The sequence below is a fragment of the Geotrypetes seraphini genome, chromosome 14, assembly GCF_902459505.1.
Source record: "Geotrypetes seraphini chromosome 14, aGeoSer1.1, whole genome shotgun sequence".
NCBI lineage: Eukaryota > Metazoa > Chordata > Amphibia > Gymnophiona > Dermophiidae > Geotrypetes > Geotrypetes seraphini.
The window spans coordinates 43,378,550-43,405,362 of record NC_047097.1 but is presented as its reverse complement, the minus strand read 5'-3'; the positions used below and the strand labels follow the sequence as shown (position 1 = coordinate 43,405,362).

The window sequence follows — 26,813 nt, the reverse complement described above, 5'->3', positions numbered from 1 at the left end:
GGGCCCGCAGCTGTTGCCAACGATTCATCAGGGAAAACCCGAGATTTAGAATGCGCTTCACCATCACCAAGGTATGTGACAACCCTGGAGCTTCCGTGGCGACTTAGCTCCAGCCTCCCGTGGCCATCTTCCTTAAGCCACTCCCCCCTCAGCATTTTTATTGATGACTCAAAGATACAATAATAAAGAAAATATAACATTACAACTCCATTTTTGTAATATATAATAGCATTCCCCCTCCCCATTCCCTTCTTTAGTTCCAAATAGTTTTAATTGAAAAGAAGAAAAAGAAAGAAAGAAAAGGAAGAAAAATGCACAGTAATTTATTTTGATTTAGTATGCAACTTTTCAGTAGATATCTTTTCTTAACATATTTTAGTAGTGTAAATTCTAACATATAGGGCAAAATAGGAGTTAACAGAACAATTTTTTAAACTGGAGATCACAAAATGCCTGTAGTGACAGGCCAGGGTCATGCTGGAGCTTAATTCTATAAACTATTTCAATTTGGACAGTATCATTGTCACTTTCTTTTTACGTTTTTTGATATCATAAATATACATCAAGGGGTAAATTCTCTATTAGTACGTCTAACATAGGCGTGCTTTAGACGTCCGGGAAACGCAAGTGTCAATCAAACGGTACATAGGCGTGCGGTAGACGTCCCTACAACCTCTTCGCGCAAAATAGACGCAGGTTTCTGAAACGTCATTAAGACGTCTCCAATGGACCCGTGATAGACGTGGGTACGGTTTTGTTTTTTGTTTTTTTTTAATTATACTTTATTTATACTCTTTATTATCACTCATTCAGCATTGTAAGTATAGGATGATGAAAAAGATAACTAAAACACAGTATACCATTTTGTAAACTATATATTAGTTGATCTAGCAATATCAGTGAGGTAGGGAATGGCAGACAGAGAACACTGCTGTGTTGTATCTTTTTCCTCTAGGATATCAGAATTGTACAGTTTACCATTAATACAAGGAAAAAAAAATGTTATGTTTCAAAGGAGAACTAGAAGATGAAACGTACCGAGTGGGTGTTGAACTTACATTATCAGTATGGGAACCGGTAGATGTATGCTACACAGAAAGCTGTACAGAAATGTCATACTCACCTCCTATTAGAAGTGGAAAGGATAGGACTTTGAACACCATATAAACTTCGTTTAAGTTCCACAAAGACTGGCAGGAAAGTCACCCTAAGTCATCCAATAAGCTTTCTCTCGATTTCCCAGAGACATTATTTCAGAGAGGATAGTTTAGAAGTGATATCTTGCTCGAAAGAACACTCTCCTGGTCTTAAAACATTGCAACAATCAGCTCATTCTTCAGAACAAAGGTAAATCCCATAACTTACACTGGCCCAACTTAGAAACAGAATCAAAACACAGATTAGACTTGAATGTGGCTTCTAGTTCACAGGAAGAGGAAGTAGCAAGCAGCACAATGCTGATTTCATTGTGACATCATCAAGGTGCACCTGGAAGGTAAAAGACAAGTAAAGACAAGTAAAAGACAAGCCGGGAGTTGAACTCACAACCTACAGATGATCAATATAGTGCTTTTACTCACTGACCTACACCTGTGTCTCTGGTTCCCCTGTCATAGCATACCTTAGTGATGTGCTAAAGTATACTCTACTTAGCTATCATATCACAGTCAGTTGAGGCAAAAGACTGGTAGCTCAATGGTGTAAAGCACCGTTGTCATGGATGCAACACCCATATTCTTAAGTATGGTTCAATAAATACAGAGTCAAAATTATGCTGTTTATTTTATCAAACCCAAGCTCAACTTTGTAATGTATTGTGTATAGTCTCGTTAATGTGTTTGTGATGAAAATGAGATGCGATAGGTGTATATCCTATATAATAAAACCCTAGCCGCGCATGCGCACATACCTGCGTGCTTCTGTGATCTCTGCTCTGTGATCAGTAGGTCTGTGGCCAGCAGGAGTGCAGATGCAGCAGCCAGGCGACTCCCCCCTCCCGCCCTCACTCACCACCAAAACCACCACCGCCAAAGCCTCCTCCTTCTGCCCAGCCGGGAGGAGGGCTCCGAGTCGCTGAAGAATGTCCCAGATCAGCTTACACGGTCCCTAAAAAATGAACCTTTTCATCTGAGGCGCGAGACTGCGGTGACCTCCCTCCCCCAGCTCACTAAGGTTTCGTCTTAAGAAATTCAAATGTGTTGTTGAAAATGCAAGTGACTGTTCTCTGTCATCCTAGACACCCCTGCAACACCCCAACAACACACTCCTGCAGCATAAACCCCTCATGTTATAATCAAGTAAGACAAGCCGGGAGTTGAACTCACAACCTATGGATGATTGGTACAGCGCGTTTTACTCACTGAGCTACTGAGCTACTTCACTCTAGCCCTAACCCTAACCATAAAGTAGCGTCATAGAAGCCGTTAGAATTTTGAAATTGTTTTGGACGTTCATTGGGTGTTCTCAGATCAAATACACCTGTAGATACTTGCAATGATTACCCCTTGTCAAAGCTTGTACATAAAGCCATTTCTGGAGACTCCCATTCCCAAATCCCCAATATAGCTCAGTGCTTAAAAGCACTGCATGTATCTTCCAAAGGTCAGGGGTTCAAGTCCTGACTAAGGTTACTAAAGACATAATATTATTTTTTTTTCCACCCACCCAAACATGCATAGCTAAGCTAAACTATGTGAACCTCACTTCCCAATCTTCATTTATTTAATTTATAACTTGTCATTGTGTTTGTTCAAATGTAGATAGTGTGAACCTAAATACATGGGGGGAGGTGAAATTTCATTAGGTTTACATGGTAAGCTTCTAAGCTTGTACCTAAAGTCATTTCTGGAGACTCCCATTCCCAAATCCCCAACATAGCTCAGTGCTTAAAAGCACTGCATGTATCTTCCAAAGGTCAGGGGTTCAAGTCCTGACTAAGGTTACCAAAGACATAATATTCTTTTTTTTTCCACCCACCCAAACATGCATAGCTAAGCTAAAATATGTGAACCTCACTTCCCAATCTTCATTTATTTAATTTATAACTTGTCATTGGGAGGTGAAGTTTCATTAGGTTTACATGGTAAGCTTCTAAGCGTTCTGCTATACTTTTTTGTATAACAGCGATATCGGCGTGGTTTAGGATGTAATCAACAGTGTTGATGTAGCGCGGAGCGGCCGCTACAAGCACGCCCAAGCGGCACAAAAACGTCATCACGTTGTTTTGCGTTGTGACGTCATAGAATCGCCTGTTCTTCATACGCAGTTATTTCTCATAAAATGGCTGCCAGGAGACAGCCCAACTTCAGCACTGCTGACAGTAAACTCCTGGCAAGGCTGTTTTTGGTGCGCGAGCATCACTATTTGGTGCGCGAGCATCACTATTTTGTGATGCCGGGACATCGCAGGACATACCTGCAATATAGAGAGTCCTGGACCCGCCTGACCCGGCGGTACAATCGAAGAGCCTCATGTCCCAGGGAAGTAAGTATTCCAAGTCAGGCCCTCACAAATAATCATGTCAAATGTAATGTTGATGGAAACCTGTCTCAATCAAATTGTCATGTTTTTGTGGGTAAATCTTGATTCCTTTTAAAAACTACAATTGTGCATAATAAATCTTTTACATTGAATACTGAAATTAAAGCACATCCCAAAGGAGCAGTAGTAGGATTTCAAATGACAAATTCAGCTCCTAGAAGGCATCTATTCCATTCACAACATGCACACAACTAATTTTTGGGTCACAAGCTTCACATTTGTAATAGAAACATCTTGAAATCAACTTTGCCAAAGGAAAACAAATATATTAAAGTGCTGCTATGTCATTTCAAATACCTTCACCTTTCCTGTATCAATCTGCTGGTCTAGGGAGATAGTGGCATGACGTTTAAAGTGACAGCGTCAGTACCCTGACGTCAGGGGTTTCAAGCCACGCTGCTCCTTCTGACCAAACTATTTTATTGCCCCTGCTGCATGATTGTAAGCTCACCAGGACATGCTGTAATGTGGGGCAGTGCTGATAGGCTACAGCCTCAGCACCCTGGGGTTGTGAGTTCAATCCCACACTCCTCCTTGTGATGCTGGCCATGTCACCTCACACCCCTCCCCCCCCCCCCCACTGTCCCAGGTACAGTAGAGAGATAGCTATGCCTCCAGCACAGAAAGGGGAAAATGCTGGAGTACGTGAATAAATTCATGTAAAACATGTGGCAGAAGGGGGTGGAGGCAGGCAGCAAAGCGGATAGGGGCTCTTGGAGGGCAGCGTACTCCATTTTTATGTGCTTATACTTAAGTCAATACTTAAGTAAACATGTTATGCCACAGTGCTAGATGGCACTCATCATATCCCTCCCTCTCTGTTCTTTCTCTCTCTTTCTATTATCCAGGTTGAGGATCTCAGGAAAAGGGAGCGGCTGCTGAGGCGCCAGGAGCGGGCCTTCCTTGAGGGGGTGAGGGAGGAATTGCTCACTGAAGCCGGTGAGTAATGAGTCCAGCGTGATCTTTGTGATCAGCCTACCAGAATAAATAGATGAAAATGCTTGAGTAGCTGTAAACCATTCTTAATCATAAAATCTGCAGTAAAGCTGCTATTGTGATATCATGTCACAATGGCGTTATGGTGTTCTACTTGCCTCACTTACTTACGCTACATTTTGATGTTTACAGTGGAGTAGGTGCTTTTAGCATTTGAAGAAAATAACGTAGTAAAGAATGTCATGTTCAAAAGTGTTGTGGACATATCTGACTGTATCCTATTTCTCTCTTGTCAAGCAGCAGCACAGGCACCCCCTCAAGAGGTGGCACCCATGACCCCACCCTGGGCCCCGGAGGTTAGGGAGGGGGCTCCGCCCTGGTCATCGGCGGAGGAGGAGGAGGGGGAAGAAGAGGAAGATTCCCCATGGCAGCTTGCTGAGCCACCCACACCGCCTGCCCCACCACTGCCCCCTGGACCACCACCGCCTGCCCCACCACTACCTCCAGGACCCTTACCACCATCCCCTGTTGGACCTTCCCCTTCCCCCTCACTTTCCTGCCCTTCCTGTTCCTGATCCCATCCCACCCCCTTTCCTTGCTGTTCCCCCCCAGGAGCAGCCCGACCAGCCTCAGGAGGGGGCGGGCAGGGAGATGGAGCCCTACTCTGCCCTCTTGGGGGCAGGTATTGAGAGGGTGTGTGGAGAGGATGGAATATGCCCTCTTGCGGCTGGTAGCCGAAAGAGGGCATGGTGCCAGCAGCCATACACCCTCTCAATGACTACACCTCTTCCGCCCCCCTCGTCTGAGGTAGCTCAAGCTGCTCTTGGGGGGCACCCACCCTCTTTCCCTGTGTTATGTGTATGTAAATAGTTATTTAAAAAAAAGTTTTACGTTTTAAAAAGTTTTCTATATTAATAAAAAAATTGTTTATAGTTTAAACTTTCCTGTGTGGTTTTAGCATCAGCAGTTTAGTGGGCAGAGTCCAAGGTAGAAAGGGGTTCAGGAGGGACTGCTGAATGGGCCCTTTTCAATATAACAACAAGGTGACATATAGAAAGTTTGACAATCTTTATTGGGGTCTGTCATTCATTCTATTACCTGCTAGCCACTCTGATGTCAAATCATTGCAGAATCTAGGAAAAAAGCAAGTGAATGCAAGGGTATATGCAACTGTAGGTAGATGACGACATCTCAGCTATGATGTGCAAAGTAAGCCAGTCCCTGTTCCAAAGTAAATGGCTACATAAGTCACTCTGGTAGATTTGTTGTTAAGGAATAGGGTTACTGCTAGTAAGAGTTGGCTCCACACCAGGAGAATCCAAATGAGACATGTGGGTTTTTCTTCCTTTCACGGAAGGTGATGGAAGTAAAGGCCAGATACCTCAATCTATCCTCCTGGTTCTTGAGCTGCACTATTTTGGTTAAGCAGGTGTGGAAACCACAAAGATGCTCACAGCTGCACTGCTCTCAGTAATACAAAACTCCATCTGACAATACTGCAGGAACAACTACAGTTGCCTGAAAACAGAAAAGAGAAGAAGCTGGTTTACACAAGGTTCACAAACAGGGGGGTTCAACCCCCAAGGTCCATATCTGTCCTCCCTTCCCTGAAGCAAAGTGTTAACCTCATTTATGTTGAGCTGCTTAGATGTCACTGTGGTATAGTTGTTAAAGCAATAGCCTTAACTCGCTGATGATGTGGGTTAATATTACCTGTAATCCTCCACTGCTACTGTTTAGAACTCATGTGAGGGAATAGACTAACTGAAAACAAAAAGTTTGTGTGCATATAACAGCAGGAATGCGTGCCATGGTGTTCTACGAGGCCAACATTATCAATTTACTATTGTTCCTGAAAATCATCAAGGATACCTGTGTGAAGAGAACAATAGAAGTGTGAAACATGTTAGCTTTGTGAACATTTATTTCACTCATCAGAAGAGTGACTCAAGTGAAGAATAGTAGAGTAAGCAAATAAAGGTTACCATATATCATTCTCACCTACAACTGTTTGGCTAGGTGCAAGCTGGTGTGCTGAGCTGCTCGTCTGGTCTCTCTCTGGCAAACACATAGGTGATGAGCATAGTTAACCTGAAATGAAGAATAGAGAGAAACTGTTAACAAAGACCTATGTCTCCAAAATTAAACACTGAAGTTGTGGCAGAACACACACCTAGAAGTAACAGAGGTGCTAACATACCTTTAGACTCCTTATTAAAAATGGCAGCCATTAGGCACTCATAGGAGTTTTCCACCTGAACCATGTACACTGATTGGATGTCCACTGAATGGCAGTGTTCCCCCCCCCCCCCAACATACCCGACCTATTTTTATCAATGAGTTAGTACACACCTGATTCCTCACCTGATTTTAACTTGCCTGTAATTTGATTCTACAAAGAATTAATTTTAGCTCTATGAGTAAACCCTCTCAGATGTGTGAACACATCCATTTTACTTACATATCCATTTTTCTACCAGCAAAATTTCTACCAGCATGGTCTTTATCAGTCTTCTCAGTCATTTTTGTCAGCCCTGTGGAATGGAGAGTAGGAGATATCAGAAATAAAATAACTATTATAAACAATAGCACACAATGAAAACCCATAAAGAGAAGTCAGTTTTTCTGGTTGGTTTCTATAGTTCTATCATAAGGACACCTAAGTAGCTTACAAAATATCATTCTCACCTGGACTTACTATCTGAGCTGCTTCTAGAAAAGATAAAACAACATATTAGAATGACATGTAGCTTGTTAATGGCTCTGTGGAATAGAGAGAAATGGGAGGCAGAGATAGGAAAAAAAATGAAAAAGACTAAGACAGAGTAAAGTCTCAAACATCTGCATAAGCAATAGGACAGAATAGAAAAGAAACACTGCTCACCTGGACCTTCTTATACCCATGCACGCCTATGTAGCGTCTGACGTCAGCATGGCAGGAAAACTTTCTCTATGCCTATTGGGCGCCGTTTGGGTGCGGTTGCTTGTCCCACTTCCTAACCACGCCCATCACACCTCATTGGCTGTCCTATGGGGGTGTGTTTGAACGTGTTCTACAAGTAGCCTGAAAAGATGTCTTCACCTTGCAACATGGCTCCAAAACGGAAATCGAATTTCTTGCATGGAGAGTTGCAGATATGGAAAATGGAGGTGGGGCAGACCATGACATTATGAAAGCAGGGAGAGTGGTGGGTGTGGGCATCTGTGTGTAACCTGGCCTGGCCCCTTCTTTTCCCTAACAATTGATTCCCCTCCACACTTAACACTCAACAATCCCTCACACCAACACCCAGAAAAATCCATAAACTAAAGAAATACAGATAATGGGGGTGGGGAGGAGTGTCAAAGGTAGAAGGGAGTATAAAGGAGCACAAAGTCATAGCACAAAGTTTCATCATTGAGGAAACGGAACACCACAAACACCAACTCACATGAGGGGGGTCTTACATAGGAAAAATGGCTGTGCCAAAGCTTTCTATATACTAAGCACGCCTAATTAGCGGCTGACATCATAGGAACCGTTAGGATTCAAATCTAATTGGATGTGTATTGGATGTCGTTTTGCCATATACAGCTGTAGTGACGTTGTAGTCATTTCCTTCACAGCTTTGATACGAAGCTCTATGTTCTAAACAAAGTTACCTCTATAGCTCTATGCCTTAAGGCTTTTCCATACATCAGGGGGTTCAAGTCTTGAGTAAGGTTAGCAAATAGTTTATATTCATTTCTCAGCCAGGACACCTGGTAACTCTTTAGCCTTGCCTTTACATATCAATATTTTGCTTCAGCTTTTATTATGTGCAGCCCATTGTCTAATATTTAATGCAACCTGTTCTCTCTCATGCTGAACACCCTCCCTCCACCAAAAACATCCCCCCCTAACTGGATCATTCTTCAACACCTGTCCAAGCCCTCTGAAGTTTTATTTAACTCATAGCTGTTGGCCAATGCCTATATTGCATCAAAAGAAACACATCCCTACTAGAATGGCTTCCAGTTAGGAGCAAATGAAAGTATCTCCGAGCCATGGTAAGTTGAAAATAGGTTTGCCTGGAAAGGGAAATGTGCACCTTACAAATGGCAAAGTCCACCATGTAGACCCTGTTATAAGAGCTAATAGGAAAAAACTAGGACCTTATTAAAATGAGCAAAGGTGGGAGTCGAACCAGGGAGTTTCAGAGGTCAGAGCTCAGAACAGGAGCATTACCGTGTTGACCTAGTAATGCTTTCTTGTGCTTATAGCAGTTTGGTGAGACAAAACACTGCAGTTGTATATTATTGTTTCTTCACCATTTCAGAAATGTATACTTTACCATGATAAAAACTAACAAAGTATGCCATGTTTAAAAGGAGAAATATAAGATGAGTTGAACTCAAATTCTTAGCATGGAAGGGGTAAAAGTTTATTTTTCTGCTACACAACAAAGTTGTACAGTAATGTTATATTCAACTCCTATAAGAAGTGGAAAGCATCATCAAAGTGCACCTGGAAGGTAGATATGCCACAAGTAAAATACAGGCTGGGATTTGAACCCTCAAAGCCCGGAAGATTGGTAGAGAGTGCCTTTCCTCACTGAGCTACAGCTCCAATGCCGCTGGCTCCCTTGTCATATCATATCTTAGTGAAGTGCTAAGGGAAAATAAGTTTAGCTATAATGTCATAGTAGGCTGAGATAAAAGAGTGGTAGCTCAATGGTTAAAAGCGCTGCTTTCACTGAGCCCTAAACCCATATTCCCAAGTGTGCTTGAATGCATGTGAGGTGGAGCTCCATTTTTCTCACACGCTAATCTTCATTCTAAGCACTGTACTAATGCATATATGACTGTAAGTAATCTGTTCCGTTTAGGTGTTTTTTTTGCCCTTACCGATCAGCGTCATTTGTGCTGCAATTCTTTAATACATAGTTGATATTTGTTTTCTACTTGAAAACCTTCCAAATCTTTAGGCATTCCTTTGCTTAAACTTATTTGAGTTCATCCTGATATGATCGCTAATGAGCATAGACAGCTCAGTCAAGTATGATATGGAAGGGTGGTGAGATGGACCTAAGTAGAAGCAGCTGTAGCTCTATGTGTTAGGAGCCTATGTGTTAGGAGCCTGTGCTCCTAACATCCAGAGGTTGTGAGTTCTACACCCAGCACATCTTTTAATTGTGGCATACTACTTTGAAGGTGCAGATTGATGAGGTCACAATGAGGTCAGTTTTGTGCAACTGAAGACCTCCATTTTGCAATGAGGAAAGCTGAATGTTAAGGTGTATATCTTATTCTCTTTTTAAGTGCTGATAATGTGTGCTGTTTTTTCTTTGCTTTCAAAAGAGAGCCGATTGCAGTGCTGTTTGTTGAGAAAAAAAAGGGGGTTGTAAAAGCCATGTGTAAATTATATTATTGTTTGGGCAGAAATGTGGTTTGTTATGGCAATATAATGTGTTCCATTGTTATGGTGTCATTATATTTATTAGGACAGAGAAAAGATGAAAATTACCTATTCAAACTCACTATTGGAATTATTGATGAAAAAACACAGCGGACGTCTGCCTCGCGTCTAACAAAGAGCCGCAATTACGATAGTTGAAACGGCATTGAAATCCAAGTTAGACCAGGGTTTCTTACGTCTACATAATACACGATATTTAGACGCAGTTGCTCGCTCAGGTAGCGTTCATCTAGCGTCCCCATTTGGCACGCCCACGGAACGCCCATGGAATGCCCACGTCCAGAGCTGGAGACGGGACTATGCTTTCTATAGACGTCAGTTTATCAACTACGTCTTAGGGACGTCTATGTGTCGTTTATTTCCCAATTAACACTAATTAAGACCCTTAACTCCGTAATTATTCACTTACATCGGACGCCTAAAGCACGCCTAAAATAAACGCAGTAATAGAGAATTTACCCCCAAGTGTCTTATCAAAATAAATCAGTCACTTTCAGGCTTGAGCGAGACCCTGGTGTCACATAAATAGCCTCCCCTCTATCAAAGCAAGCAGAAACCCAAACTCCAGACTGAAGACAGCTGAGAATGTGAGACTTCCACTTTCTATGAGATTAGCAGATAACGAAAGTAAACGTTAATACAGGTCTGCTTTTCTGAGATAGCTGCCAAAATTCTGCCAGTTTAAATTGCCAATTTTCTGATCCACTATACCATGGCACACTGAGGCTCTGATTCTATAAACAATGCCTAAAATATAGGCGCAAAGGAATGCGGCATCTAGCGCGTGGCAATCATTAGTTAGGCGCCATTTAGAGACTCATACCTAGTGGTACCTAAATTGGACTTAGGCTCCAGTAGGTGTCAAAACCTTAGGCACCTTCTATTAATGCCAGGGTTTTCTTGACTTAAATACCAGCACCTAAGTCCAATTTAGGCAACTACATGCAAAACATGCCCTAAATCCACCCATGATCTGCCCCTAACTATGTCTACCTGAAACTCATAGATTTCTACCACCCAATAAATGTTAATTTTTGCCAATTATGAGCTCATTACTGCTCATTATCAGCACCAATTAAGCTTTTTAAATAACGCTGGCTTTTACAAAGCTGCAGTAGAGGTTTCTACCATGGGCCAGCGAGGATTGGATCATTTACCTTGCTGGTCCATGGTAGATAGTGGGGTGGATATAGGTATTATTTTAGGTACTCTGTGCTGGCATGTCTTTTCTTCACTGGCCCTTGAGATCAGGCATATCTGTGCTGTCAGCCTGACAGAAATATGATGGAAGATGTTGGGGCTTCACTTCAAACCACCTATCTCAAACCATGTAGCTAGAAATGGAAGCACATACTTTTATCCAGGGATGTTTTTGTTAATGAGAATAAGAACAAAAATTTGATGATAAAAAATGAATAGACCTGAATAGAATGAGAACTAAAATTAGTAATATCCCTTAACAAAAATTCCTTACAGTAGAGTTTGGTAGAGTATAGGGATGGAGTACTTCTATGCATGGGAATTGGGAGTGGTTGCATCTGGTGATATTAAGCAACCAAACAGATAGAAAAGTTGATGACAAAAGATAGAAGGATGTTTATTTATTTTAAAAGTTCGTGAGATAAAACCGCTAGCGCACCTTCGTAAAAGGAGCCCATAATTTATGGTCATAGATGATTGACATACTAGCTTCATACTACCAACATAGTGAGAAGAATGGTTAGCAGGAAAAGGAGGTCATAGTACCTTTGTATAAGTCTCTGTTGAGACCTAATTTGGAGTACTGCGTACAGTTCTCAAAACCATACCTTCAAAAAGATATAAATATTATAGAGCCAATCCAGAGGTATGGAGTGAGTAACATAGAAACATAGAAGACAACGGCACAAAAGGGCCATAGCCCATCAAGTCTGCCCACTCTAACGACCCCATCCCCTTGAATTTACCCCCCTAGAGATACCACATGTATATCCCATTTCCATTTTTACCCCCCTAGAGATCCCACATGTGTATCCAATTTCCTTTTAAAATCTGGCACGCTGCTGGCCTGAATCAAGTTCATTCCAACAATCTACCACTCTTTCAGTGAAGAAGAACTTCCTGGTGTCGCCATGAAATTTCCCACCCCTGATTTTCAGCGGATGCCCCCTTGTGGCCGAGGGACCCTTAAGAAAGAAGATATCATCCTCCACCTCAATGCGGCCCGTGATATATTTAAACGTCTCTATCTATATTTAAACGTCTCTATATTTAAACTCTCTCTCTACGTTCCTCGAGTGAGTATAGCTGCAATTTATTCAGCCTTTCCTCATACGGGAGGTCTTTACATGCATCTTTACATGCATTCAAGACCATCCTGGTGGCCATTCGTTGAACCGACTCAACTCTCAGCACATCTTTTTGGTAATGTGGCCTCCAGAATTGCACACAATACTCCAGATGAGGCCTCACCATGGATCTGTACAACGGCATTATAACTTCGGGCTTCCGGCTTCTACGGATACAACCCATCATTTGTCTTGCCTTTGATGAAGCCTTCTCCACTTGATTGGCAGTCTTCATGTCTTCGCTAATGATCACCCCAAAATCACGTTCCGCCTTGGTCCTAACTCATTAAGTGTGTAAGTTTTGCATGGATTCATGACCTTACATTTTCTAGCATTGAAGTTTAGCTGCCAAGTCGAGGACCAGTGTTCCAATAGAAGTAGGTCCTGCGTCATACTGTCTGGTAAAGTGTTCTCACTTACTATGTTTGGCGTCATCGGCGAATAATGTGATTTTACTTTGAAGCCCCTGAGTCAGATCTCCCACAAATATGTTGAAGAGGATCGGGCCCAAGACCAAGCCCTGAGGCACTCCACTGATCACCTCTGACGTTTTTGAAGGGGCACCATTCACCACCACTCTCTGAAGTCTACCGTTTAACCAATCACTGACCCATGTAGTTAATGTCTCTCCCAGTCCCATTGATTTCATCTTGCTCAATAGTCTGCGGCGTGGGACGCTATCAAAAGCTTTACTGAAGTCCAAGTACATGACGTCTAGGGACTTACCCACATCCAGTTTCCTTGTTATCCAGTCAAAGAAACTAATTAGATTGGATTGGCAGGACCTGCCCTTGGTAAATCCATGTTGGCGGGAATCCCGTAGATTCTTCTCGTCCACTATCGTATCCAATTTATGCTTAATTAGTGTTTCCATGAGTTTACTCACTATGGATGTGAGACTCACCGGTCTGTAATTCTCAGCCTCTGTCCTGCAGCCCTTTTTGTGGAGTGGGATTACATTGGCTGTTTTCCAGTCCAAGGGGACTCTTCCCGCCCTCAAGTAAAGATTGAAGAGCACAGATAACGGCTCTGCCCCTGGGGTGTAGATTGTCCGGTCCCATGGCTTTGTTCACTTGGAGTCTTGATAGTTCACAGTAGACGCTGCTGGAAGTAAACTCGAAATTCCTGAATGGGTCTTCTGATCTTTGCCTTGCTTACAACTTTGGACCGGTCCCCGGCGCCTCGCAGTTAAAAACTGAGCAGAAGTATTTGTTTAGTAGTTCGGCTTTATCGGAATCTGATTCTGCATAAGTCCCGTCTGCTTTCCTAAGGCGTACTATTCCATTTGTGTTTCTTTTCCTATCACTGATGTACCTGAAGAAGGATTTATCCCCTTTCTTAATGTCCTTTGCTAGATTCTCTTCTATTCGAAGCTTGGCCTCTCTGACTGCCGTTTTGACAGCTTTGGACCTGGCCAGATAGTTTTATTTTACTTCTCCTCTTCCTGATTGTTTGTAGGAAACAAATGCTTATTTCTTTTTCTTAACAAGGTCCGAGATTTCTGTAGTGAACCACTGGGGTCTGTTATTTCTCCGTCGTTTGCTTACTGTTTTTATATAGCGATTTGTTGCTTCATGTAGGGTAGATTTCAGGTTTGCTCACATAGCCTCTACATTATTGGTTTCGGCATGGTCTTGCAGTGCCCGACGGACGAAATCTCATCAAACCTTCAGTATCCTGGGACAGACTTAAATATCTCAATACATATATTTTGGAAGAACAGAAGGGTAAAGGAGCTCTGATGGATACATTTAAATTAATATGCGTAGGAGTTGGGTCTCTTTCAATTGAAATGAAGTTCTGGAATGATGAGCCGTAGAATGGAGGTGGAGGGAGATAGACTCTGAAGTAATGCAAGAAAACATTGGTGGATGCATGGGATGGTCCACAAAAACTGTAAATTCAAAAAAAGTATGGGACAAGCACAGATGTCGAGCTTTACCTTGCAGAGCTTTTCCTTGCAGAGAAATTTAGACAATATTTTTCTAGGCATTTAAACTAGAAGGTGGGGGTGGTGTATGTACGAAGGACAATTATAGAGACCACCCCCGGCAAAAGAAAAGATGTGATAGTAGTAAAGGCTGCAACATAAGCAATATCAGCAACTCATTTCTTAGTATTGCAACGGAAAGTGAAACGACACAAAAATCCATACGAAAAAGGAGATTATCGCTGAAAAATAGCTGGAAAGCGATGACCACAAATGCTCGCAGTCTAAGCAACAAAGTTCATGATCTGCAAGCTTATGATATTAGAGGCAGATCTAGATATTGTTGCTATCACATAGACATGGTTCAGTGAATCACATGGATGGGATGCAAACATACCAGGATATAATCTTTTTAGGAAGGACAGAGATGGTCATAAAGGTGAAGGAGTAGCTCTCTATGTAAAGATCAATATCCAAGCGACCGAAATGCAAGGGACCTGGGGAGAGGAAGAAGTGATATGGATTGCTCTGAAAAGAGAAGATGGAACTTCTATCTACGTGGGTGTAGTCTACAGACCTCCGACTCAATCGCAGCAAATTGATAAGGATCTGATTGTGGATATCCAAAAGTTTGGAAGGAAAGAGGAGGTTCTGCTGTTGGGAGATTTCAACCTGCCGGATGCGGACTGGAATGTTCCGTCTGCGGAATCGGAAAGAAGTAGGGAGATTGTGGATGCCTTTCAAGAGGCTCTGCTCAGACAAATGGTGACGGAACCCACAAGGGAAAAAGCGATATTGGATCTGGAGAGAGTATCTCTAATGTTCGAGTGGGTGCTCACCTGGGTAGTAGCGATCATCAAACGGTTTGGTTTGATATAACGGCTAAAGTGGAGAGCGGCCGCACAATACTTAAAGTCCTAGATTTCAAACGTACGGACTTTAATGCAATGGGAAAGTACCTGAAGAAAGAGCTGTTAGGATGGGAGGACATAAGAGAAGTGGAAAGACAGTGGTCTAAGCTGAAAGGAGCAATAAAAATGGCTACGGACCTTTATGTGAAGAAAATCAATAAAAACAAGAGAAAAAGGAAGCCGATATGGTTCTCCAACCTAGTGGCTGAGAAAATAAAGGCGAAAGAGTTGGCGTTCATGAAATATAAAAAAACCCAAGAAGAGGAGAGCAGAAAGGACTACAGGGTGAAACTGAAAGAAGCCAAGAGAGAGATACGTTTGGCGAAGGCACAGGCGGAAGAACAAATGGCTAAAAATGTAAAAAAAGGGAGATAAAAATTTTTTCAGATATATTAGTGAAAGGAGGAAGATAAAAAATGGAATTGCTAGGCTAAAAGATGCTGGGAACAAATATGTGGAGAGTGATGAGGAGAAAGCAAATGTGCTAAACAAATACTTCTGTTCTGTGTTCACAGAAGAAAATCCTGGAGAAGGACCGAGATTGTCTGGCAAAGTTACACGAGAAAATGGAGTAGATTCTGCGCTGTTCACGGAGGAGGGTGTTTATGAGCAACTTGAAAAACTGAAGGTGGACAAAGCGATGGGACCAGACGGGATCCATCCCAGGATTCTAAGGGAGCTCAGAGAGGTTCTGGCGAGTCCTATTAAAGACTTGTTCAACAAATCTCTGGAGACGGGAGTGATTCCTGGGGATTGGAGGAGAGCGGATGTGGTCCCTATTCATAAAAGTGGTCACAGGGATGAAGCAGGAAACTACAGGCCGGTGAGCCTCACTTCAGTTGTTGGAAAAATAATGGAAGTGTTGCTGAAAGAAAGGATAGTGTATTTCCTTGAATCTAATGGGTTACAGGATCCGAGGCAACATGGCTTTACAAAAGGTAAATCGTGCCAAACGAACCTGATTGAATTTTTTGATTGGGTGACCAGAGAGCTGGATCGAGGACATATGCTAGATGTAATTTACTTGGATTTCAGCAAAGCCTTTGATACAGTTCCTCAAAGGAGGCTGTTGAACAAACTTGAAGGGCTGAAGTTAGGACCCAAAGTGGTGAACTGGGTCAGAAACTGGCTGTCGGATAGATGCCAGAGGGTGGTGGTTAATGGAAGTCGCTCGAAGGAAGGAAAGGTGACTAGTGGAGTCCCTCAGGGTTCGGTGCTGGGGCCAATCCTGTTCAATATGTATGTAAGTGACATTGCTGAAGGGTTAGAAGGAAAAGTGTGCCTTTTTGCAGATGATACCAAGATTTGTAACAGAGTAGACACCGAAGAGGGAGTGGAAAATATGAAAAAGGATCTGCAAAAGTTAGAGGAATGGTCTAATGCCTGGCAACTAAAATTCAATGCAAAGAAATGCAGAGTAATGCATTTGGGGATTAATAATAGCAAGGAACCGTATATGCTGGGAGGAGAGAAGCTGATATGCACGGACGGGGAGAGGGACCTTGGGGTGATAGTGTCCGAAGATCTAAAGGCGAAAAAACAGTGTGACAAGGCAGTGGCTGCTGCCAGAAGGATTCTGGGCTGTATAAAGAGAGGCGTAGTCAGTAGAAGGAAGAAGGTGTTGATGCCCCTGTACAGGTCATTGGTGAGGCCCCACTTGGAGTATTGTGTTCAGTTTTGGAGACCGTATCTGGCGAAAGACGTAAGAAGACTTGAGGCGGTCCAGAGGAGGGTGACGAAAATGATAGGAGGCTTGCACCAGAAGACATATGAGGAGAGACTGGAAGCCCTGAATATGTATACCCTAGAGGAAAGGAGAGACAGGGGAGATATGATTCAGACGTTCAAATACTTAAAGGGTATTAACGTAGAACAAAATCTTTTCCAGAGAAAGGAAAATGGTAAAACCAGAGGACATAATTTGAGGTTGAGGGGTGGTAGATTCAGGGGCAATGTTAGGAAATTCTACTTTACGGAGAGGGTGGTGGATGCCTGGAATGCGCTCCCGAGAGAGGTGGTAGAGAGTAAAACTGTGACTGAGTTCAGCGTGGGATGAACACAGAAGATTTAGAATCAGAAAATAATATTAAAGATTGAACTAGGCCAGTTACTGGGCAGACTTGTATGGTCTGCGTCTGTGTATGGCCGTTTGGAGGAGGATGGGCAGGGGAGGGCTTCAATGGCTGGGAGGGTGTAGATGGGCTGGAGTAAGTCTTAACAGAGATTTCGGCAGTTGGAACCCAAGCACAGTACCGGGTAAAGCTTTGGATTCTCGCCCAGAAATAGCTAAGAAGAAAAAAAAAAAAAAAAATTTAAATTGAATCAGGTTGGGCAGACTGGATGGACCATTCGGGTCTTTATCTGCCGTCATCTACTATGTTACTATGTAGAGATGATGCGGTATACAAACCTAAGGTTTAGATTAGATTAGATTAGATGATCTCTGGGGGAGAGAAAGGGAATGTAAATCTATATTTAGTATAGATGGGCAGACTGGATAAATCATATGGTCTTCATCTGCTATCATTTTCTACATTTGCATGTTTCTGTATAATAGAGGGAAAGAAAGAGTGAAAATAATGGAAATGGGTAAGGAATAGGAATACTTAGAAACCATTTTCATCTTTGCCTTCCTTTACCAGCTTCCCTTAGCTTTTCCAGATATTGTTTCTTGACTTCATCTTTCTGCAATCCCTTATAGTTTATAAAGGCTAACCTCTTTTCCTTGCCTTTTCAGCTGCTTTTTCAAGAACCATGGAAACCTCTTTTTTTTCTTCTACTTTTACTGACTGTGTTCTCCTTTTGTCTCAAAGGCCATTAAACCTATTAAGCCATGTTCTCAGGGCTGACCACCTACTACTTCAGAGACTTTAAATTTATATAACATATGAAAAGCATGTTTGAAAGAGAGATGCTATTTAAATCTGAAAAAAAAGTATGACTATCGATAAATGCAATAACTAAATTATAATGGAACAGCCCTTGACCTTTATCTGCTATTCGGGAGATGTACTGTATTGAAAGAAGTAATCGGTACAGCACAGAAAGAAAATAAATGCAAAACTTCAGGGTATGCAAGAAACAGAACCACAGTAGGCCCTCTGTTAATGCTTTTGCTTTGCCCACAAAGCAGCCCATGAGAAAATTTTTGTAAACTCTCCTGTCTTTTTTTATTCATTGCCTGGAACCCAAAACCCAATTACATATATTCCAGCCCACAGCAGGACTCATTGTATGGGAACAATTTTGTTACCTTTATTTAACTAGCTGTCTTCTTGTCCTTTTTATTGCCAAAAAGGCAAACTGAGTTCTCCTCATGCTGTTTTATTTAATGGTATGCCTTGAGAGAGAAAGATGACAAAAAAAAACTTCAATAATGGGTAACATCATTAGTTGTACTTGTATAGCAAGGCTGCATTGGAAAGACAATACAACTCTTCCACAGATCACAATACTCATCTTTTTAAAAGTATCTTTAAAAGAGCCTTCTTCCTACACAACCAACGTATCATTTTCACTCACTACCATAAGAGGTAGCCTTTATAAAAGTTATCTTTATCGGTTACTATCTTTTCAAGCTGCAAACTGGGAAAGAGACTCATGGCCTTTGCTGCTCACTGCAAGTTCTTATTCTCATTTTAGAAAATTATTAAAACCTTTTTATATGTTAAATATTTTATTATTTATATACCACTTATCCCATTTATATAACACTTAAACATGAAAAAAAGGAAATATGCCAGACCTCCGGGGGAGGGAAGGGAAATGGAAAGAGAGGACAGAGATGGAAGATGGATGGTTAGCACGGAGAAAAAAGAAAACGACAAATGGGCAGGAGACCCTGGCAAGGGAGTTATAAGAAGACAACCAGAGTCTGGGACCAACAAAAGGTAGAAAAAATAATTGTATTTTCAGTTTTGTGATTACTTTATTTATTTTGTTTACACCATAGAGCCAGTGTGGGGTTGGAGACGTTGTAACCCTATACTTCTACTAAGACTAAGCCTTAGTTCCTTAGGGGTCCTTTTATTAAGGTGCACATTTAGGCCTGGATTCTATATAGGACGCCTGTCCCGGGTGATCTATACAGAATCGGAACAAAACCTGCTCAAAGTAAACCCGATTCTGTAACCGACATCCATGTTGCAGACGCCGGTTACAGAATCGGGTTTGTTTAGACGCGGCTGTTATACTTAATTGCGGCAAGGGATCTCCCTGCTGCGATTAGTATAGTGGCTGTGGCTACGGCCGACAGTCTCCCCTCCCCCCAACGATTTTGGCAGGAGGGTGCCCAACCCCTCATGCCGAAAGAACTTTCCCCCTCCCGAAGATTGCTGGCAGGAGGGTACCCAACCCCTCCTGCTGGACCCCCCCAACGACCCCCCCAAACACAATGCCCCAACCGCCTTCCCCGGCCCCCCCAAAGGCCTTCCCGAAGATCGCCGGCAGGAGGATGCCCAACTCCTCCTGTCAGACCCCCCCCAACGGCCCCCCACGAAAATTGCTGGCAGGAGATGCCCAACCCCTCCTGCTGGACCCCCCCCCCCCAATGAAACCCTCATCCCAGAATCCCCCCTTGGGCTTACCTTCAAGTTGGCCGGATGGGTCTTCGCACCGTCTGGCTAGCTGGCCTGCCTCTGTCCAAATGAGGCGGGCCTGCCCCTCCCCTGCCCAACCCAACCTACAGGATCCTAGGGCCTGATTGGCCCATGCACCTAAGACCCCTCCAATAGCGTTGGGGGGGTCTGAGTGGGGGTTGGGGGAGGGGTCCGGCAGGAGGGGTTGGGCACCCTCCTGCCGTGAATGTCGGTGGGGGGGGTTGGGGAGACTGGCGGTCATAGCTGCGGCCACTATACGAATCGTGGCAGGGAGATTCCTTGCCTTGATAATGTACAGTGGCCGCGTCTACTTACCATGTAGGCCAGCATTCTGCTAGCCTATATTGTAAGCATCTCCCACTTTGCTAGGGTGATGCGTAGGGCCACCTAGGTTCACCTAAGGCTACCACCTAGCCTTAGGTGAGCTTAGGCAGTCTTGCGGGTCTCCCTAGGCTCCCGGAGGGCCTGCCTGGAAAATGTGCCTCCCGATTAGACAGCTGTAGGACGCCTACAGCTGCCTACAATCGGGATGCACTTTGCAGAATCAGGGCCTTAGTGCGCGCTAAATCGGTTAGCATACCTTAATTAAAGGACCCCTAATATCTTAATTAAAAATTCAGCCCGCGGCTTAGCCTTTTTTTCAGATTTCAGCCCCTTATGTGATTGAGTTTGACACCCCTGCTGTAAGCTCTGCCTTAACCACACAAGCCTCAAACACTTATGATTTTAAAGTGTTTGAGGTTTGTGCAGATGAGGATGGAGCTTGCAGGAATGGGGCAGGGACAGGAAAAGAACTCTCCGGGACAGGATGGGAAAATGAGTTTCTGCAGGGACGGGGAAAAATTTGTCCCCATGTCATTCTTTATTCCATAAGAAAGGATTTTGTTTACAGTTTTTGTATGGTGCAGGACCCTCTAATGGGATTTTTCTAGCTCAGGATAAAACTACAGTCAAACCTCAGTTTGCGAGTAACCCGGTTTGCGAGTGTTTTGCAAGACGAGCAAAACATTCTCGCAAAACTTGTCTCGCAAAACCGAGTGTTGACTCGATTTGCGAGCACCCCCCCCCCAATAACTGGCATCACTCCCCCCGCTCGCAAAGACCCCACGCTTGAACCAGCACCCCCCCCCACGTGAACCGGCACCCCCCCGCCCGAACAACTTGAACTTACCCCCCCGTCTGGCACCGGCATGCAACCCACAGGATGTGCCGGTGCCGCTAGAAGTACTTCCTGCCTCTGCCGGCCTTGAGCATGCATCTGCGCATGCTCAAGGCCTTCTAATTCTCCCTCTCGCCGAAATTCATGCTCAAGGCCGGCAGAGGCAGGAAGATCTTCTAGTGGCACCAGCACGTCCTGTGGTTTGCCTGCCGGTGCCAGACGGGGGGGGGGTAAGTTCAAGTTGTTCGGGCGGGGGTGCCGATTCGCGTGGAGGGGGGCCTTTGCGAGCGGGGGGGGGGGGAGGGAGGGGAACATATCAAAGCGAGTTTCCATTATTTCCTATGGGGAAACTCGCTTTGATATACGAGTATTTTGGTTTACGAGCATGCTTCTGGAACAAATTTTGCCCGTAAACCAAGGTTCCACTGTATTTGTCCAAGCCAGTAAAATACATTTTGCGTGAAAATTTCTCCAACAGGGCTGAAATGATAAGCGAACTTAAAATGTATGAATTCTTCTGGCATCAGAAAGTGTGAATGTATTTCAAATTGCTAAGCTTTTAATCAAACCTCAGAGTAGGCTTCCTCTCTGTAATAGGAAAATCAACAGAATGATTTACAGTCTTGCACATTTCCTAAATTTATTGAATAATATAATTTAGGCCTTAAGCATTTTATGGCTTGTCAGAAATGCTGATTGATATTCCTTCACTGACTTCAGTAGAAGAATCCTAAAGTCAAAGGAACACTGCAGAGTCACCTTTTTTCCCACTAAATCAAAATACTCACAGGTTCTTCCAGGCTCCTTTATTAATAGCCAGTACTTGTATTACATGATACAATAGATACCACACTAAAAGACTGATGTTCAGAACCTAACACCAGTGCTAGAGGCAATTAGTATTGGACCAGTTCCAGTGCTAGGCTGCACACATGCTCAGAGGGCATGAGTGCAGGGAACAGCGTGTGCACTGAAGATCAATGCAGACTGCATGTAAATACAGTCAAACGAGCCACTTGCCGTTCCCTCCCTATGCTCAGAAACAGCGCCCTTACTAAAACTCTGCTCTACTGCAGGAAACCTAATGGGCTGGCATAAGGCCTTCGGCAACCTGGAAAAAGTTGGAAGGACCACCTGGGACTGTGGGTCCTGTTGTTGTGGGTTGGCCTGTGCCCACCCGGGCCCACCTGTGGCGCAGGTTCTTTCACTTTTCTGCCCAAGTTTTGTCTAATACTCATATCTAGCATTAAATCCAAATTGCCTAACATTTTCAATTTTACATCTCAATTGACATTTTCTCTAATACGTTGTCCTAATGCTAACCCTGAGTTTCCACCAGTAGAACATTTTCTCTGACATTTCCTGGCAGCTGAATAACGTGCACAGAATTTTATCCATGTCGGAAAGCACCGCAAGCAAAGCTGATCATTTTATTATGGCTATTAGCGATTATACTAGTGGCCTTTCTTAATGATATCTTCTCGACTTCAAAAATAAGTGCTAAAAAATGTTCCATGAAATCCATAAGAAAAAAAAATACATAGCTTTCAACAACTCAGCATGTTTTCAGTTTTAGGGCAATTTCTCCTAGTACCTATAAATAACATGCTGCTGCCCTGTCCTGTGTATATGGCAAACCTTGACTCTGTCTTTTAACAATAATGCTTTGTTAGAGGATATCTCTAGGACTGTATAATTCACTACACAATGCTTCAAAGAGCTTAGTCAAAATAGAAAATCTGAATACAGGTAGGGTTACCAGACGTCTGGATTTCCTTGGACATGTCCTGGGATCAGGACGGCTTTTCAAAACCCGGCACTTTGTCTGGGTTTTGAAAAGCTTCCTTGAAATTGCGTCAGGCAGGAGGGCAGCGGATACCCTCTTGCCCGACGAGAGCAGGTAGCAGGGGGAGGGGGAGGGGACTAGGAAGGCTAGAGCAGGATTGGGGATGGGGACTGGGGTGTAATGGGGCAGGATGGGTGGAGCTGGGCGGGCCTGCGGGTGGGTCTAGGGGTCTGGATTTGACTATTAAACAACACATAGGGAAAACAGATAAAATTTTCTACACTGCTTTTCGTATCTGGTTTTGGCGTACTCACAGAAGAAATATCTGGCTTTATAGAAGGGATTCCTAAACCATTAGGGCCTGATTCTTTAAAGGGCGCCCATCTTGGCGGCCACCTAAGAAGTGACCACCAATCGCGTGTCAATCACGCATTGGCGGTCCTTTAGAGAATTGCGTCTTTTTTCTAAAAGATGCCTTAAATGTAGGCCAGCATTTTACATTTGTCTCGTGCCTACGGAAATGCATATGGACACTTACGGATGCCCAAAGCCACTTTCGGTGGAAACCACACCCATGCTGGCCTTGGGTATTGGTAGGCATGCCTAGATGCCTCCATAGGCATGAGTCAGATGCCTATATTGTAGGCTTCCTTCGCAGCATAGATTTAAAAAAAAAAAGTGTCCCGATTGGCTGGTGAGATGGCAGTAGGTCGCCTACCGCCGATTACAACTGGGAAGCCGTTTGTAGAATCAGCCCCTTAGTGTAGAAGACAAAGAACTTCATACAAGACATCACAGACTTCCTGAACAAATTATATAATATCAAGCAGTTACCACCTGGCGCACTTCTAGTCACAATGGACATATAATCGCTATATTTCAACATCCCCATGCAGATGGCATTGCTGCATGTGAAAAATTCCTAAAAAACATTCTACTCTGGACCTCTAACATTCACCAGAAGCTATTACAGCATAATCAAATTCATTCTAACTCACAGCTATTTCTGCTTTAATAATGATATCTATCTGCAAATCATGGGCAAGGCTATGGGTACCAGGAAGGCACCACAATATGCAAACCCCGTCATGGCAGAACTAGAAGAGACATTTCTAAATACATATTAGACAAAATGCCTGGAATGCCACAGATATATTGACAGTCATTTGGCTCAAATAATATAAATCAATCAATCAATCAATTTTCAAATGCTTTACTTTAGATCGTTCAACTTTTAAATCTTAAAGATGAGGGAAAAAAATATTTATAGAGCAATTCACATAATTAGACAAAGATCTCAGCAGCTACACTCAAAAACATCGGCTTAGTTTTGAGCTCAATGTAACCAGAAACAACAACTTGTTACCGGTTGCTAACCTCTTCGTCGGTCCAACTTTTATTGTGTATTCATATTATTTTATTATATTTTTTATTCTAATTTAAATCTAATTCTTTGTCCTTCATAATCAGTATTTTTCAATATAAAAAACAGAAGAACGCCACTTAGCTTTATAGTAATCTGTCCTTCATTATTCATTCACCTCTCCCGACATGCAAGTTTCAGATGAAACTTTTCTTCAGGGTCGAGGGAAAACTACAATAAAATACACTCTGCTCATATATCAACTCCTTAACTTTTCATATATATAACAAGAATTAACTGACAACAGAATATTTGCCTTTATTATAATGCAAAATAAGTCACTTAACCATTTGAGGGAGCCTGTGTCAAACTTACAAACATGGCCGCGGTTTGAATTAGTGCCATTAAATACAGCTGGCCCTGACGCCCACAATGGAACGTCTGACATCACCGATAATAACAATGTGGGACTATTTCCGCATTTAATCTTTAGACTTAAATCGCTAGCTCCAGTAGGATTAAATGAGGAAATAGAATGGTTATCCATTATATAAGAGCTCCTTAGTGATTTCTACTGCCAGGTCTTTTCTCTTGGCACAAGCAGCAGGTTTGAGGTTGCTGCTCGTACTGGAATGTTAATAAAGGTATGTGGGGAGGGAAAGGGCGTTGCACATGCGGTAGTGGGAGGGGAGGTGGAGAGGAGGACGGGTGTCAGCACCCCCACCAAGATGGCACCCCCCTTGCATGGAGGCATTCTACACAGAAGTAACTAATGACGCCTTCCCTTATCTACCCAAATAAATAGGCATAGTTAAGGGTGTCGGTTAGATGCCGATGCCAGTAAATTAGGCCAAGAAAACCCTGACCTCATGTGCTAGCACCTAACATTATAATGCTTACTGGTGCCTAAGTTGAATTCGGTGCCGCTAGGTACGATTCTACAAATAGCGCCTAATGGATGATTGACAACCATAACGAGCAGTGCCTAGCTGCTAGGTCCCATTTATAATTCAGGGCCAAAATGACACCCTTCCCTCAAAAATACTAAGAATCAAACGGTTGAGAATCAAATATATATAAAATCGATTTTAATTATATTATATTATGAGGACTTCAGTGTTATGTCAGACAGTCCACTATAAACTGAACAGTGTGTGTGGCGCAGTGATTAAAGCTACAGCCTCAGCACCCTCAGGTTGTGGGTTCAAAATCCACATTGCTCCTTGTGACCCTGGGCAAGTCACTTAATCCCCCCATTGCCCCAAGTACATTAGATAGATTGTGAGCCTGCTTGGACAGACAGGGAGTAAATACTTGAGTACCTGAATAAAATTCATGTAAACCGTTCTGAGCTCTCTGGGGAGAACGGTATAGAAAATTGAATAAATAAATTCACGTTAATTGCTGACAAAAAAACTAATAGACAATGCTGAGTATGGCATTTTACAACTAGAAACCATCACAACCATCAAACATCACAGGTTGAAAACACTCTAAAAATGTCAACAATTTCCAAAGTGTGAAACTTAAATATGTTTATATTACTCAAATCACTATACAGAAATAACTCTGAAGTGAACTTGGCTGAATAACGGCTCGCTTCAGCTTTGAAAATGAAGTCCAACAAAAGCCTTTGTTTCGTCTCCTGCTTCAGGGACTTGTATGCACTCTGCTCCACCGTTAGCTGCTAAATGAACTTCTGCTGAAATCAGTGGATCTTAAAACTTAACCTTCAGAAGATTTATTTCATCTCTGGAGATGAATGTAAATTTTCAGTTCCGAGGTAAGGAAAATTAACTGCACTAACCCTGTAGTACAGTTCTTTGCATGGGAAGTAATTCCATATATAGCTCATTAGCATGCATTTCCATGTTAATGACACGAGGATTAGAACAGCAATTTTTCTTCCTGTTTAGCATGAATTTTGTATGCTCTTTCATCAGAAGCAGGGGCAGACTGATCTTTCATGCAGGGCAGTACTTGATAGCCCAAAGCAGGACATCCCTCAGGTGATCTAGCCTCTCCAAACCTGTCTCTTCTCCATCCAGCATCTCTCTCTCTCTTATCTCCCCTTAGTTCTGCCTTCTCCCAGGTCGACCCTCCAAAGGCATTGCTGTGGAGTACCAAGGCAATGGAGCTTCCAACCTTCTTTTGTGGATGCTTCCTCCTTCCCTGAGGTGTGGTTCAATGTGATGCTTGAGCTGTGCACGCACAGAGTATGCAGCACTCCCGATTCAAACAACACCTTGAAGTGCGTCACGGCCTGCATGGGAAGAGGAAGCACTGGCACAGTCTTCAAACAGGGCCAGCTTAGGTAGGGTTACCAGATGTCTGGATTTCCACGGATATGTCCTCTTTTAGATGCTTTTCAAAACCCACTTTGTCCGGGGTTTTGAAAAGCTGATTGAGAGCGGGGCCTGAGTGTATCCAGCCTGGCCCAAAGAGACGAGGTTTGTGTGGGACTGGGTTGGTGGGGGGTGTTGCTGGGGACAGAAATGAGGTAGACCTGGGCAGAAATGAGGTAGAATGGGGCAGTCCCAGGGTGGAACAGGGCACGGTCCAATATGCTCTTCCATTTCAATGAGGTAGACCCCATTCCTACCCATGCCTGAGAACTCTCTAATGCCCTACCTGTCCTGTTTGTCTTTTTGATTAGATTGTAAGCTCTTTTGAGCAGGGACTGTCTCTTCAATATTTTAATGTACAGTGCTGCGTACGTCTAGCAGCGCTATAGAAATGATAAGTATTAGTAGATATTGAATATCTTATGAAATATCAAATGATCCTCCAAAGTAGAGTGTTTAAAAAATCGAATCCAAGATTTCC

General features: G+C 43.1%; 1 long non-coding RNA gene across 1 annotated transcript; it reads right to left on the bottom strand.

Moving 5' to 3' along the window:
* Nucleotides 1-1,441: 1,441 nt before the first annotated feature.
* Nucleotides 1,442-24,609, bottom strand: LOC117348027. The gene is made up of 3 exons (XR_004536894.1): nucleotides 24,335-24,609; nucleotides 18,335-18,421; nucleotides 1,442-1,488 (listed from the first exon to the last, which is right to left on the bottom strand). It is a non-coding gene; the product is annotated as an uncharacterized LOC117348027 (long non-coding RNA).
* Nucleotides 24,610-26,813: the final 2,204 nt, after the last annotated feature.